The 16,463-nt window shown below is 38.8% G+C and overlaps 1 long non-coding RNA gene across 1 annotated transcript in view; it reads right to left on the reverse strand.

Annotated features, from left to right (window-relative positions):
- LOC136558324 (uncharacterized) overlaps positions 1-1,017 on the reverse strand; it is a 76,545-nt gene extending 75,528 nt beyond the window's left edge. Inside the window, exons 1-3 of the long non-coding RNA XR_010783853.1 lie at positions 953-1,017; positions 681-707; positions 194-297 (exon numbers count right to left, since the gene is read on the reverse strand). This is a non-coding gene — a long non-coding RNA (uncharacterized lncRNA). The remainder of the gene's footprint in view (positions 1-193; positions 298-680; positions 708-952) is intronic.
- Between the last annotated feature and the right edge of the window lie 15,446 nt (positions 1,018-16,463).

The following is a 16,463-nucleotide window of genomic DNA, read 5'->3' on the forward strand; positions in this document are numbered from 1 at the left end:
GATCCCAAATGCTACAGCCCACTGCAGCCCAACACTACATGACAGCAAATATTTTGAAAGAAAGAAAAGACTCCATAAAACATCACTGGAGCTCTAACGCTCCAAAATGTGAATTCAGATGTCAGCTGTAACACATTCAAGCCTTGACACGGGGCCAATGCACAGACCTCCCCAAAGGCTGAGCATGAGGTACCTTGCTGGTGGCTTGGGTCTCAGCTTTAATCCACTGGATGGCAGGAGGGTTGAGTCCAGCAGGGCCAGCACTCTGGGCAAGACCAACACAAGAACTTTTTCTCCCTGCACAGTAAACAATACACCATTTAACCGATAGCCTCAGTGATTCTTTCAGAACAAATACAAAGAATAGAAGTTAATTTCCAGGAAGTAGCTCCTGATCTCATCCAGAATAATAACTTGCAAGGTATTTTGTAGATTTTCAGCTGACATCGGAAAGGCCCGGCTAACAATCCAATTAATCTCAAAACAATAACAGCCCTTAATCTAACATATATCAGCAAATTCCTGTTTCTCTCTTTTCTAACAAAAATAACAACACTGTAGTTGCCAGTGCATTAATAAGATCCTATTTCTGCTCCAGAGACTGAATCGAACCTTTGTTCTTCACAGCAAAGGATTAAGAAGGTTGCTATTTTGGTAATGAGATGTGGAGAGGTACTTACTTTGCAGCTGAGATCCAGGCTGGATGCCTGAGAAAGGAATAAACTGTGTTACCTCAGATGAACTTTATTTGTATAACCAGTATATCAAACTCTGCTAGTGTGATGCATATCATTAGCAATAAAGAGAGACTATTCATGAATAATTACAACTTGATAGAGTGCTTAAGCTCATTTACAAAATATGCCTTATGCTGTCGATAAAGTCATGAATGTAGATTTTAAGATAAGAACATACACACACATAAGAAATTAGAAAAAGTAAAACTACTTACTTTCTAGGTAGCCTATTGGTCAGTTGTTTTGGTTTTTTTTTTTCACAAACAAGTCTAATTTTTTTCCAGATATCTCACTTCTTTTAGCAAGCACATCATGGAGAAACACTGTCATAAAATGACACATGACGGAAAAAAAAAGTGTCAGAAAAAACAGCACATGGACAGGGACAAATAGGAGAACACTGAAAAGAAGATCAAATCATATGACACAAATCCAAGTGCTGAGGTACCAACTCAGTGCCCAAAATGATTGAGAAAACTGTTTGTGAGGCTGGAAAAGGAAGCAGTGACCTGTGAAAATGAAACCAACTTCATGAAAACATTAGTCATATAAAAAATATGTTGTTTATAGTTATCATAACAACATTTTCATTAAACAAACATGTTTGGTATATAAAGTTGTTGCAAGTAAAACATTTCCAAAGGACTAGGGTAGGTAAGGTAGTGTGGTTAGGACCTGGCATCACTTCATAATTACATAGGGATCAGCTTCTTGCACTTAGAAATGGAAATGTTTGGGGCTTACATCAGAGGAGGTCTGAATTTCTAAATGAAAAGTATTTTTGTAACAAGATCTAGGAGCATCTTCAGATATAGCAAATACAAACAGCAGTCAAGGCAAACAGAGTCTCAGCATTTCACTTGCATCCTGCCTATTGACTGTTGACATAAGGAAGTACTTTGAAAACATGACAAACAATTAAACTATTTACTAACTCTCATTTCCAGTCTATCAGGCCAGTGTATTTCAAACACATATATCAAAGAGCCACCATGACGCAATACAACCCCAGAAAGAGCCAGAATGTCAGAAAGAAATTGCTCCATCGGTCATTGCTGATATCCTCTGGGAATGATGATTTGCATCTGATGAAACTTTATCTCTCCTTCTCTAATGAATAGTAAGAATAGAATACCAAAAATCCACAGAATTTCAGATATGTCTAACAGGTGCCAGATTTCCTAGGGAAACAAATCTTATGCAGTCAAGCTTGGTCTGCATGAATGGTCCCATGCATTTTACCCTTTCAATAATCCTTTGGACACAATCACTTCAGAACCAATTCCAACTACATCTGATAAAAGCAGACACTTCAGAAACAATTAAGTTCTTAAAAACAGGCAGGAAAATCAGTGGATGGGTGAACAGAATGGTGTTAATAAGTATTTTAACCCTAATAAATTAAAGGTTTAGTATGAACATAACCTATTAAGCTTCAGAGAATCTATTAGAATAGAGCTGTTGGGAATTTCCTAGACACTGCCTTGTTAGAAAACCAGAGAATCCAGTGCCATAGGATACAGTATTTTATTCATTTCAAGCTCAGAGCAACTGTTTTTCAAAATCAGCATCAGTACAAAAGCAATTGTGTTCACAAGTTTACATCTACAGGTCACACTTTAATCAAACAGGGAAGGAATTGGCCTCAGTGCAGATGTGACAGAGAAATATTTTTTGGCCTGCAATATGCAGGGAGTCAGAATGTACAAATAAACAGTCCTCACTTTTTGAGTCTACAGAACATGTTGATTTCCTTTTAAATCCTCCAGCAGGTTAACTAAACAAAATATTTATTTACAGCATAAAAGAGGATGAAGCTCTTCAAAGACTGACATCTGAGTATCAGTGTGAAGTCATGACAGGAGGATCTACACATTAAAGTTTTCCACTTTTACTCTGCCCAGAAATACCAGTATTGAGCAGAATTGCAGATTATAAAATAACTCCCTCTTTGAATATTTTAAGAATTTTTAGCATGGCTTCAGTTTCATGTCATACTGGAAATGCTTTGTAACCCTAGTGTTAACTCCCAATAAAAAGTGTTAAGGGCCTGGACACTGAAGGTTGATCCACAACAGTGCAACTCTGATAGGTTTCAAAGACAGCTATTCTTACAGAAAAGAAAAAGGATCCCATTGATGCAAGACTGGACATTCAGATTTAATACACAGATTTTGCACAGACATCCCTAACATTTAGATATTCAGCCAACTAATGAAAATTCTTTGGACTCCTCCCTAGGAGGAAGAAGAGGCATTGTGGTTGAACAAGATGATTGAACATGAAATTCTGGAAGTGGCAGTTTCATTAGGGGAGAAAAAGCATATTTGAAAATTAAATTTGGCTGCCATATGGTGTGGGGAACTCAAATGGAAAGAAGTGTCTTCCATGCTGCAGCTGAGTTCTCTGATAGCTGACTGTGCCTGCCCCATGCAGCCTGCGGGGCTGAACGGACACCCCAGGAGGAGGCAGATACACAGCTGGCTGACAGCTTTAACAGCTGGCTTCCATTTCTAATGTACAGTCTGAGTTCTGAGTGGATGAATGGATACACAGATGCAGGGGTACACATACACACATTTTTACAATGATCATCATAAAATCACCTAAAATGCTCTCTCACTCTGTGCATAATATGTCTGCAGACTCGGTCATTTCTATGACAATGGCCTTCTTTGTTCAAATTTTGTATTACCTCAGATTTCAAGACTTCATAGAAGCGTAAAAAATAAACCCTCTGCATTTAAATGAAATGGTTTGGTGATCAGCAGTCTCTCTGCAGCAGAGTGAGCAGACAATTCCTCAAACTGTCTCAAATCTCTCTTACCCAAATATATAAGACAATGCCAAAGTCAAAATTAAAAATTACACTTGGTGCATCATTCTAGGTAGCACGCAGAGGCCCAAGGTTGCAGACACCAGTTACAGGTTATACCAATTTAAGAGCAGAGAAAATGCAAGTTATATGCAAGTTATATTTACATGCATAAATAGAATAGCCATGGCCTTTCTCTGGCTTTGTGACGTTTTATAGAAGCTGCAAAGGCAATGCCTCAGTGCATCAGGGACACAGAGGGAGAGGGACAGACCTGACACTGGGTACCCTGCACTTGCAGAAGTTTGGAAGCACTGGCAGGAGGCAGCCTAGGTCCACCTTCACTGGAGTCAACAGGTGTTAGAGTGCCCAGACTTGCTGAAAATGAAGCCATGGTTGTCTCCACTTGGGCAACCACACTTAGAAGTACTTTTTGAAAATGTAGCCTGCAGGGAAATGAGGGTTAGCATGAATCTTTCCTTGCTCCCAGGCCTCACACAGAGGCAGCTCTTTGACTGTAGGACTCCTTTTTCCCTCACATACCCTAGTCCTTTGCAGTGAGGTGGGGCCAGAGGGAGGCATTTTCAGCCTTCAGAGGACCTTTATACTGTATTAAAAATATGGGTTCTTTAATGTTTCCTTTCTCAAAAGTAGTAATATAAACTAACTGAGTGTGCTCTTAGGAGAGCTTTTGGCAAGGGTATGGGACAATCCTGTGCCAAACCTCATCTTTGGCATGAAGAAATAAACAGACTGTGGTTCTGCATAAAGACAAAACTTTTGGAAAGCCTTTAGAATATTTCTCATAATGAAACAGTGGGGGGGTAGTTTTCTTGAAATTCTGAATACTCTCCAGAATACAAATCCAACCTTTAAATGTTTTGGTATCTTCAGTTATGAACTCTGTTTCTTCACTGAAAAATTGAAACAATTAAATTGAATGAATGATGGGTATGATCTGATTTTAAACAATCCTCATTAAGGCTATTTCCATACCATTTCATCTGTCTATAGTAAATAGAAATACTGTGTCAGATAAGAAGTAAATTATTCTCATCACTCTACATTACAGAAAGGGAAACTGAGATTGAAAGATCATGTGCTCTGTCTGTCTAAAGCCACAAATGATCCACTGCCCAGAATAGCAGTGCCAGATTATTTTGCTCCAGACTCTGGCTACTGAACCCTATGCTTCTTGATGGATGATGTTCCCATTCACGGTACCTGAACAAGAATATTGTCCAAAAAAAAATATAATGGAAAGAAAGGCCTGGTCTTGGATTTTATTTCTGCTTGCTCCCAATAGTGTTCCATAATAAAATGAATGGCAATGCAGATTGTATAGGGGATCCAGAAGAAAAGCAATCACATCATTTCAGAAATATCTTCGTAAAAGGTTCCTGACAATGAGATTTCTCATTACATCATACACAATTTTTGTGCTATAGAATAGATCAACCTCCCATATTTAGCAAATGAGGTTTATCACACATGGATCTGAAACACGCTTAGATGAAGATTGAGCATCCAAAAGGCTACTGTGGTTTGCCAATACACACACAATCCTTTTGGACCACCCAACATATCATGAGTGTTATTAAAAGAAACTAAATACTTTAAGAACAAGTTTAAGAACATTTTAATAGTGTTCCTTTTTGATTTTGGGTGGAAAGGGATGCTGTTCTCTTCTTTTTGAGGATTATTTTTTCTAAGTACATTTCTAAATCCTACTTAGTTCTGTTTAACTCCAGCCTAGTAAACCCTTTATGTGTTTCTTTCACTCTCAAGCCTCTTTAAGCACTTTTGGATCTCTTGTTCCAACAAGGGTTTTGCTGTATTTTTCCTTTTTGGTCTTTCAGAAATCAAGTCTCTGCCTACAATTTGAAGAAGTTCTCCCATACACATCCAAGTCTACTGCTGTAGGCAACAGAAAAGTTTCAGAATTAATAACCTATGAAAAATGAATGATGCAATTCACAACTCATAAAGCTTTAAAGTTCTCTGCTTACTCCAGCAGATATGTCTGTAGTGGATTCATTCATGCCAGATCATCAGCTCTTCTCTGAAATAATGGCAATAACAGAAAAAATGCTTTAACATAGATGCCAAAGTTCTGATGTCACCATGGGACTGTTCAAGCTGGAGCCAGGACCCTGCTGGAGGTCAATCCAGACCTTGACACCACTTCCAGAAAATGGACATACCTCAACTACACAGCCCTCCATTACAGATACATAGTTGACATTTTTTCAAACATATCACTGCAAGAAGCAGTGGTTAATCCCAAAGCTTTAAGAATTTCACTAAAAAAATGTACCAGTATCTGGTTATGCAAAGGTCTTTGGATAAAGAATACATAAACTCCAAATACCACTGAGGCTTGCGGGTTGAATTTTTGGGGGTTTTGAGTTTAGGAATTTAAGTTGCATCTTACTGTGAGAAAAGAGAAAGCAAAAACAACTGAGACATGGTACCAGTCCACTAAAAACTCAGATTCATAAGCTGTGATGCCACAATAATAAAGAAAAGGTTCATGTAGGACAGAAAGACAGGCTGTGACCTCATTTCCACTAATTATGACAAAGCTGTTTGCTGCATTTTTATGAATGCTTTCCTATCTTCACACTTAGTACACTTTGTTGCAGTGTGGCTCCCCTTCATTATTTAGACCCCTGTTTGATAGGTGACCAGTCCAAGCTGTTATGTATGTCCAAGTGCTTCCCATCAGAATTTAGCACTTCTTATGCAAGAAGGTGAGAAGTTTTCCTTTAAAATTTCCTCCTTTTTTTTCACTATAACTCACTGCAGTGTCTGTAGACATGGTGTTAGCATATAGAATAGGGCAATATGGGAAGATTTAAGTTTAAGAAGCATATGGCAACATTTTAGGCTGTAAGAGATTTAGAGGCATTACTGTAGAGGTATTTCCTGTTAAGCAGCACAATAACAAAAGTGGTTATTTAAAAGAGATTAACAAAGCAACAGGGTGGAAGTGGCTCACCTGCTGGGAGGTGTAACATGAGGGTGGCATGAAGTCAAGAGCAGAAGACAGCTGTGTAGTACCTTAAGACGCAGGACACTGAGGATCAAATGGATTTATACAATAAAACCAGAGAAGAGGTTCCATGGAGAAGAACTTTTCCTGCATGAGTGAGAAAGCTCAAGGCAGTATTTTCAACTGAGTAAGCACTAGCTGATGCAGGGGGATTCCAAGGCCTGACCCAAGTCATTGAAAAAGGCTTTACTGACCAGAATGGCCATCAGGTGATAAAGAGCCCAAACCCTCCAGTGAATTCAGATCCTCACAGTCAAGTACACCCTGTCAACTGAAGTGCTCCTAGTGTTCAACTAAAATACAAATGTGCAAAGAATATTTCTTTCACAAGTGCTTTTTAGGCAAAGCTTCAAGGCCTATCATGCACAGGCACTGAAACACACAGGCAAGTACAGACTTCCACTGGGTAAACATCTTTAAGGCCATGTGCATGCACAGTAGCTCTGAGGAGTACAGCCTGTGTTCACTCCACTGACCTCATTCTCATCCATCTATGTTTAATGTAGTCCACCACAGCAACTGAGTTCTTTACTTGCTAAATACACAATGTGCATAAATTTTGGCTTTTTCTAAATTGCCACAGAAGGTAAATTCACAATTTTTTTCAGGATAAAAGCGTGGGTTTTATGCAAACTTATTTTCTTAGCAGACAATTGAAAACACATTTTAAATATATTTGTCTACTATTTAACAAAGAAAATATGAGCAGATGTTTTTTGGATGAGCTACGTTGTTTATTATTTTCCTAAGATGTCCAAAACATGATACTTATTTAACCCCTAGAGTAGTGACACAGAAATGACATGATGTGCATCATACATCAAATAATGGTCACTCCTGCTGTTCTTTAGACATTTGGGGCTTAATTTGCAATTATTTGCATTTATAGAGCAAAGCTATACAATAGAAATGGGAACACATCTCCTAAGTTGATACAGAATTGATTTTCAAAGGGTGACATGCACCAAAAATCCTCTTGCGTGATTAGTATAAACATGTAAACAAAAGAATGAGGAACAGCATTGTCTGCTAATGGATTTTCAGTTATGAATTTCCATTGTTACAACATGTGATTAATTTACATGTTCAAATTAAGTCTCTATTTTTGCATATTTAATTACGAGGTATTTAAGAGCATGGTTGGGCATGTTTGATTATAAGCAACATCTAGGAAAAAGCTTGCAATTTTCAATTTGCTTGTCCTCATTTAAAATGTTCACATCATGGAATGAACAAGTTAAAAAAAGGAATGTCTCTGTTCCCAGCTAACAATGCACACAAGTCAAGAACTTTCCTCCTAATATTTCCCTTAAGGATCAAAGGTATCTTTTTGACAAGGGAGTGACAGAGGGAATCTCTGAAAACAACAGTGTGTCCTTGGAGAGTCCAGTAATGCACATACTGTGGATGCTATCATTTAATCTCACTTCAGAGTTCCCCTAGTACCAAAAAACTCAGACAACCCTAAATTTTAGTGGGATTTCCATTTCATGCCTCTGTGCCATGCATGAACAGCTCCAGGGACTAATTTTCCTAGTAAAACACAAGGGTTCAACTGCAAAAGAGGGCTTAGGGCTGTCAAATAACTGGTTTTTCAGTTCAGCTGCCAAGCCAAACATTTGAAAAAGAATGTTGTTCAAACTGAACCAAATTCACAATTTTTCCAGGTTTCCACACCAAAACCACTACCATCCCCACCCAGCCCACTGTACTTCATTTGACATGAAATGTTCCATGTGTCTCAAGAGGAAGCATTTTTGGAAAATACAAATATTTGGAAAATGCAAACATAAAAGACAAGGAAATACAATCCAAGATTTACAAAATTGTTGCAAAGGGATTGTTCTCTCTGAGTTTTTATATACAGTTCACTCTTTGTTATACTAAGAATGCTTCCTACTGTATTGAAGCCGCAGCTTCCAAAGTGAGTACCATTAACATAAGGCTGAAGAATCATTCTTACTCTATTGCTCTTTCACTCCCAACTATCACTGAAGTGGTTTACATGAAGTGGCTTATTGAACTGGTTCCATTTTGGAATTATACAAAAAGTAATTGCTGAGATACTCCTATGGGGAGTTAGGAACACAAATTCAAATTTCTGTCTTGATTGGACAGAGCAGGGGTTTGAGCTATGATCTGATTTCACTTGTGTGACTCATTACTGAAGGATTGTGAGACAGGTTCTCACCCCTTGTATTGAAAATGGTTCACTTTGCATGCAGCACTTAAGTGGCCACCACCAAAAGTGGCCCCCATCTTTAAAGCCAGCTGACTAGTACAAGCCCCTGGCAGAGAGGCCATCAGACCTGCAGAGAGCTCCTCTGAAGCAAAAATGTGCAAAGAGGAGCAAATGAGAACACATTGAAGCAGACCTCACTGCTGCTCATTGCTCATGTCCTGTCCCAAGAGACAGGACAGCAGGATCTAAACCTCCAGAGCAGAAGGCAGAATTAAACCACAGCATCCATCCTTGCAGATGAACAGCTTAACCACCAAGAGAGGAGGTAGAAGGCCTACTTCCTTCTCACCTCTGCCAGTATTCTAGATGAAATTTTCTGGTAGATAAGAATCAAATTATCCTAAATAATTCACTCTATGCCAGAAGTGACCTTTTTTGACACTAAATTTTTTCCTAGAAGGTATATTTCCTTATTTTCCTAGAACATATACACACACTTTTGAGAAAGAACAGTCCTTCAACCAGGAATATCCTGACTCTAGTAAAGCAAAAGGTCTGGTAAATATAATACCAAACTATTCTAGATAAGGGTTGTTATATATTATAAATCGTGTTGATCACACATATACTCATGGTAGTAGCATATTTGGAAATGCTTGTATACATGAAGCATCAAGGCACTGCATCTCAGATCAACTGCCTGATTTACAGAAAAGTTCTGGAGAAAATCCAGCCTTTGCACCATTCCTACTCATTTCTACAATCTATGCTCTTTTCTGCATCTTGGCACTATTTCCACAAGGCATTGGTTGGACAAGCAGCGAAACGTAGTATCAAATACCTGAATTCATGAAGGCTTGTGAAGAAATGGCCCTTCTGTTTGGTAAGTTCTGTACACCTATAGAGATGCCAACATCACAGAACCACAGAATGCTGAAGGGTTGGAATGGGCCTTAGACACCATCTAGTCCCAATCCACCCTGCCACATGCCGGGACATCTCCCACCAGATCAATTTGCTCAGAGCTTCCCTGCAGACCCTCTCAGACACTGGAAGGTTCCTGAGGTGCCCACACCACCTTCTCTTCTCCAGGCTGAACAGCCCCAACTTTCTTCATCTTTTTACAGGAAATGCTCCAGTCCTCTCAACAACTTCAAGGTTCCCTCTGGACTTACTCCAACAGTTCCATGTCCTCCTTGTATTGGGGACACCAGAACTGTATGCAGTGCTCCAGGTGGGGTCTCAAAGAGCAGAGGGGAACAATCACTACCTTCAGCCTGCTGGCCACACTCCTTTTGATCCAGCCCAGGATTCTTGGCAGTGATAGCAGTAGAAAAATATCTTTTAAATACATTTATCAGAAGCAATGATTTCTAATATGACAGAGAATCAATATCGAATATTTTCACCTCATACTAGTCACTCACACTTGCTGAATAATGGCATGAATCAAAGCAAACCCTATCCCAGAAGACAGATCCTAAGAAAAGATGCTGTAACTATGCACCTGAGCTTGCTGAAATTTAATTCCAAGTATGCTTTTTCCAGGAAGAGACAGTTAAAACCCGTTAAAAGCCAACACCAACCACCATATATTTTGGCAACATTTTCTTTGAATGTACCAAATAACTAATTTCTTTCAGCATCAGAGTTTGAGAATAAGACAAATAGAAATTTTATTAAGTAGAAAATTTTACTTCATAAAATGCCTTTTAAGAAATTATGAGCAGGATTAAATCAAGAAATGACACTTACTCAAGTAGTGGAGATGAGAAGAAAATATATTTAAAAGGGGGGAAAAAAAGAAAACTGAAAGTAGTGCTAATTTTTGTTTGACATTATTAACACATGGAAACATAGCTTTTGAAATTGCATGGAATTAAAATTATTTTGTAAATGTTACTCAATACACTTTAATTTCCTTTGTTCTCTTTTTCATGGAGGCTTAATTTCTAATCTCCGGCAGTTATCATTATAGCTGAATCCTGCATTTATTGCTCAGGGGCAAAAAGCTATTTGCAGAAGGTTATTAGGTTTATTACTAAACAGTAGCTATGTGGAAAAAACATCATGTCTTTGAAAGAAGACCTGGCATGCAGAGAACACTTATGACTGAGTAAATTCCATAATACTTCTCTAAGTAATTGTTTTTGCTTTCTGCCATGTTTTGTGACTTTCTGTGTCCTTTTCACTCCACTTTAGGCGTTCAAAGTGTACTGGTTAGCTTCTTGGCTAATGATGAATTTTAGCTTCTAAATGTTGCACACAGAGCTGGTGTTCTCACCAGTGCTTTGCTTTACCTGCCACAGGAGCCCAGCTATGGCTGAGGGCATAGTTGGAGGGCACAGAACTCCAGCCACTGCCCAGGAGCCACAAACATCCTCAGTCGTGGAGCTGCATTCAGAACACACTGCTTAAAGACAGACAAGACATTCAGAAACCAGCAACAGCGAGCTGAATTACCACACTGGCACAGCCAGAATATTTCTTCTTCTGTGCTACCTTGTTCAGCAACATCTGAAGGAACTGCCTCTCACTGAACTGTGGCACACTGACCTCCCCAAAAACCCAAACAGATGAGAATGCCTTAAAACACAGCTGGATTGCTCATAGGCAGAGTAATACATTCAGAAAGCATTGCAAGACCTCTAGCTTACACAGCTTTACTGTGGGAGGGCTTTAGTTGGAGCTTTTAAATATTAGCTAAGGAAAAGAGCTGTTTGTATCATTTCAGCACAACTCTTTATTCATTCCATTTGGATTTCTAATTGTTGCTTTGCTCTTGCTCCGTTAGGGGATCATCAGAAATTTGCAGTATTCTGGACATTTTCAAACATTTCACATATTTTTGTGTTACAACTGCTGTGGATCACATGACATGCAGCTGTGTTAACATATTTAGGGTTTGGATACTTACAAACTCCTGCACTCTGGAGTATTATTTTTCTACTTGTTTACATTTGAGAATTACTGGATTTTGTTGGGTTTTCTAACCACAAGGTTAGAATTTATGGAGAAAAATTAAGTAATAAATAGGTACAGTGTCTTATGTTCGTTTTTCATGTCCTGCCTGCCAGCAGAAGGATTAGAGAGATAAAGCTGGTTTTCTTCTGTGAAACTGCAGCTAGTCCAGTTATAAGCTCACAAACACCCCTTTCCATTTCAGCTATACTTTGACCACACAAGTATGGTTTACAGATCATGGAAGTTACAGAAACATATAGCAAAGAGCTCCCAACAGCCTGAATTATGTATCAGCAGGAAGAGCTTCCAAGGGACCTCTCCATCCCTGCAGTGCTGAAAAACTTCCAGGGAAAATCTTCCTGGATACTGACAATCTCATCTAACTCAGGGAAAACTGTACTTTCAGCCAGCTGCTTCATTGTGGGAAAGTACCAGTTCACGGAAAAATTATTCATGAACACAAAATTTTACACTAAAACACAGAGCTTTTACCTGCTCAAATTCTGTTAACAAAATAAGTCCAAGACTTGCCTCATCACTTAGTTTCATAGAGAGAAGAACAGACCCCATAACTCTTTCTAAAGGTGCATGACTGCACCATAAACTAAATGTACATTATCTTGTTTGAGGATATTTTTTTTTCTTTCTTAACTCTGCAAGTTTTTTGGTTGTTGTTCTGTTGTTTTTTTATAGTGCAAACAGCATTTATGGTGGAATCTGAGGCATGCCAGATACAGATACTGGACACTAGTAATAGAGTTCTTATCACAGATAAATCTGTAATTGCACATATAAAGAAGAAACTAATTGCACTATCTCTGAGGCAAATATCTGAAATTACATAGACAACACTTCCTAAATAGAAAATTTACAACAGAATTTGTTCATAAGGATTGTTGAAAGTGATTTAATTAAAACATGATGGATCAGTCAGTTGACTGCAGATGATTTAATGGTCAGTTCTCCAAAATCAGGATTGTGAAGTTTGGAGAAACAATAGCAAATTGAATGTCTGAAGACCTTGATAGAGTATGTCACCTGCAGTCTCACAGCAAGAGTGCCTCAGAAGAGACTCAGTAAAGGAATAGAGTCCTGTCCTTTAGCTGTTGCTACAGGTGTGTGTCGTAGGTGTTAGTTTACACCTGCCACTCTCAGCCTCACACACTTCAGCATAAAAAGTTTGCATTCAAATACCATCCTTAATCCAATTTCAAAGAATAAAAAAATAAGATTTTTTTTAAATGCTCAAACAAAATTTCTTATAACAACCTCAAGACTTCTTCAAGAGTAAGGGGAATGATACAAATGATTAAATTTTTCCTATCTGAGAATAAGAAGCACACTTTTGCAGAATGAATGACTCCCATTAGTTAATCTATTGCTCAACACTTAGTTCTAAATTAGAGAGCAATACAATTTAGGGCACAGTTCTAACTTGACCTTGCAGATCTGGTATAAGGTCTCCATTTCCAGAGAGTGCCACTGTTCTGCTACAGCTGATAAAAACTTGGACATTCTGCTCTGTAGGGAGGAACTTCACACATTTCCAAACAAGTCTTCATTCTAAACAGAAGTCAAAATATGGCGCCTCCAAGTTTCCTGCAAGAAGTAAATGTCAACAACATTCTGTCTTAGAAAAATAAATGCATTTCATTGCCCCAAGACCTAGAATTGCTTGAGGAACACCCCTGGGGAGTAGGTTGCACTCAGACAGGGCAGATTTTCGACATCCTCAGAAATAGAACTGTTTCAGCTACAAACCCATCTGGTTTCACACACAGCCAGCTTTGATGCACTACACATTCCTGACAGCCTTTGAGTTTTGCTCATATATATCAAACAGAATCTGCATTTGAGCTCTATTTTCACCCAATATATATTCTTGCTTTCCCTTTTCTTTCCCCTTTGCCGCACTGTCTGCCTGCACAAAGAACTGGATGTTACCATATATGATCAATAGAATTTTTTTTTTCTGAGACAATACAGAGGTTTATCAAGTCTTCCCTTCAGTCTCAGTGACAATTGAGGATTTCATTGAAAAGAAAACTAAAACAGTCTGGTACATCCACATGAACCTAGAAAGAACTGGTTTCTTGCCAAATACAATGTCACCATCAGGGTCAAAGCTTTGCCATCAGACACCATCTGTCTCCTTCTACTCCAGGTCAAACCTCTATTTAAATGTAATAAAAATAAAAAATAATAACAAGTTTTTTTCAAAAGCCTATCCAATCCAAGCTATAATGCCTCAAGACTTAACAGAAAATTGTTGTGTCACACTCATGCACCCTTCTTACCCTGATCCAAGAAGATGACAAGCAAGGCAACACCAAGATAAACCCATTAATTTCATATTTTCTGATCCTTTACCTTGTACTATATCCTTATTACTATAACTACCACTCACCAAGGATCAGTTCTGACAGAATTCCCATTACACTTCAGCTATCCAGTTACACTGATTTTGCTTCTGCTTTGCACTTCTGCTTAATTGCCTGATAAAGCCCCAGATGCCTCTTCTGATTCTGGACGGACAAGGAAAAAACACCTTATCCTAATACCAGAACCATAATGAAAACTATAAATAAGATTTGCCACAGGAGCTCAAATCACAAGTGGGTGCAAGGAGCCAAGATACACAGGAAGAAAGGAGCATAGAAGCATGAGCAGGAGTAGCATGATGAACTTTTTAAGTTCATCAGTTTGGCCAAATCAATTGTAGCATTATCCAGAATGACTAGCCTCTATTCAGAAAGAACATTTATCACAGTAAAGACTGTTGGAAGATACATTAAATATTTCTGCTTTCCTTAGTAGTCCTATCCTGCATTCCCCATTGGACAGGGAAACAATGTGATTGTAAATGGACAACAGGATCACAGATGGGAAGCAATGATGTAAGCAGCTGTGAACAGAAGGGATGTGTCCAACAGGAAGGTTTTCTGCTCAGAAATGGGTCATTCTCTGAAAGTATTTGAAAACCTTGCAGCACACTGAAATGATTTAACCCATCTCAGAAATGTTTAATGGTCTGTACAAAAGAGTGTCATGTAATATCAGTCCTAACCACTTTGAATGAGGCAAGTTACTGAGAAAAAAAAAAGCCTGGACAATACAGGTGCCAGAAATGTACCATCTGGATCCCAAGTGCCAAAAGAAGTGACAGGTTAAATATCCAAACTCATCCTTTTCTATCCTCTGGTAAATCAGCATTCCACATTCTTTTTTATACATTGGAAGTAACCCAGTGTCGACAAAGGTGAAAATGTTCCTAACTAGCATCTATCTAGAGATTGTGACAACAGCCATGGCTTGCATAGTCAGTGTACAGTTCTCTTTGTTTTCAGGAGTACAGCCTACTGGAATCAGTTATCTGAAACAAATTTGTCTGGGTTTTGCAAGCAATTAATTTGGCTGAAGATTAAAAGTGTTTACAATGCAGTCAAGTCTGCCAATCAACATGCTGCTCTGTGATTGTCCTTCACGGAATTGCATACTTCTCACCTAGACTTGCCATCTCCTGGAAAACAAGGATTCCTTTTTTTCACCTGGAAGGTGTAGCTATCCACAGTGAGGGAATAAAGGGAAGGCAGAAACCATAGAGCACTATCTCATTTTGACAGACACGCTACAGTGGCTAAGAGGCCAAGAACTGAGCATTTCTATCGCATTAAACGAATCAAATATTCACAAGTCACAACAGCTGCGGAGGAAATCAGCCAACACGCTGGTAAACACACAACTGGCACTGCGAGCTGCCCCAGCACATCAGCGATAGTGCAGCTCCTGCCTCCCTGCCTAGAGCCAGTGCCTCTAGGAGGCACTATGGAACTGCAGTGCAGGGCACCTACGGCAGTCAGAAAAGCAGCCACAGCCATAAATCCTCTTTTCACATGTTGTTGTTCATCTGCTCTCTATGAGGAGATGATTTATTTCTGTGGTAGGGAGCTACTCAAAGGAAAGCCTCAAAACATCCTAACAAGGATAAGTGTGACATATGTGTTATGTCAGCCACTACCCATTAGAAGGCCTATTTCCTAGAACTGACATAGTTGCAAGTATTTTCTGTAAAACAGTCAAAGTGCTGACACCTTCTCTGATATTATGAAGGTCATTGTGAACTAGAAAACGCAACTTCTACTGATCTTTTTGTTTAGTCTAATTGTTCAGAACATTCTTCATAAAACAGCCATGTCAGGATACATCATGCTGTATATGCAATATACATACCACATGATATATATCCTCCACCTCAGTATTCTGGGCCAAGCTTTTCTTCACATTCTAGATCCTCATGGATAATAATTCTCTCTCCATGAAGAATGAGCAGTGTTCATCCTCTACAAATCAGCATTCTGGTCAGGGGCAGAATGAGACTCCTTTTCTTCAGATAGTATGGGTGGTAAAGTTCCATCTTTGTTCAGTTGAACTGATCTGGTACAGATCTGGAGTAACATAGTGATGAGTCAAGCTCACTATGTTTGCCCGTGGAGTATTTTATTGTGTTCTTTTTGTCTGTGGTTCATGTACATAATCAAAAAGGTCACTCTACACTGAAAGCAGTTGTTTTGCCTTTGCTAATGGAAAAACAATTCCCCATCTCACAATCCATAACAATAAAAATAAGAACAACAAAACTCCACCCACATGAAAGAACCAGCCAGCAAGAAGATCCTATTGCACAACATCTCCCCATCTCATAGAGGCCAA

Source organism: Molothrus aeneus, chromosome 6 (assembly GCF_037042795.1).
Source record: "Molothrus aeneus isolate 106 chromosome 6, BPBGC_Maene_1.0, whole genome shotgun sequence".
NCBI lineage: Eukaryota > Metazoa > Chordata > Aves > Passeriformes > Icteridae > Molothrus > Molothrus aeneus.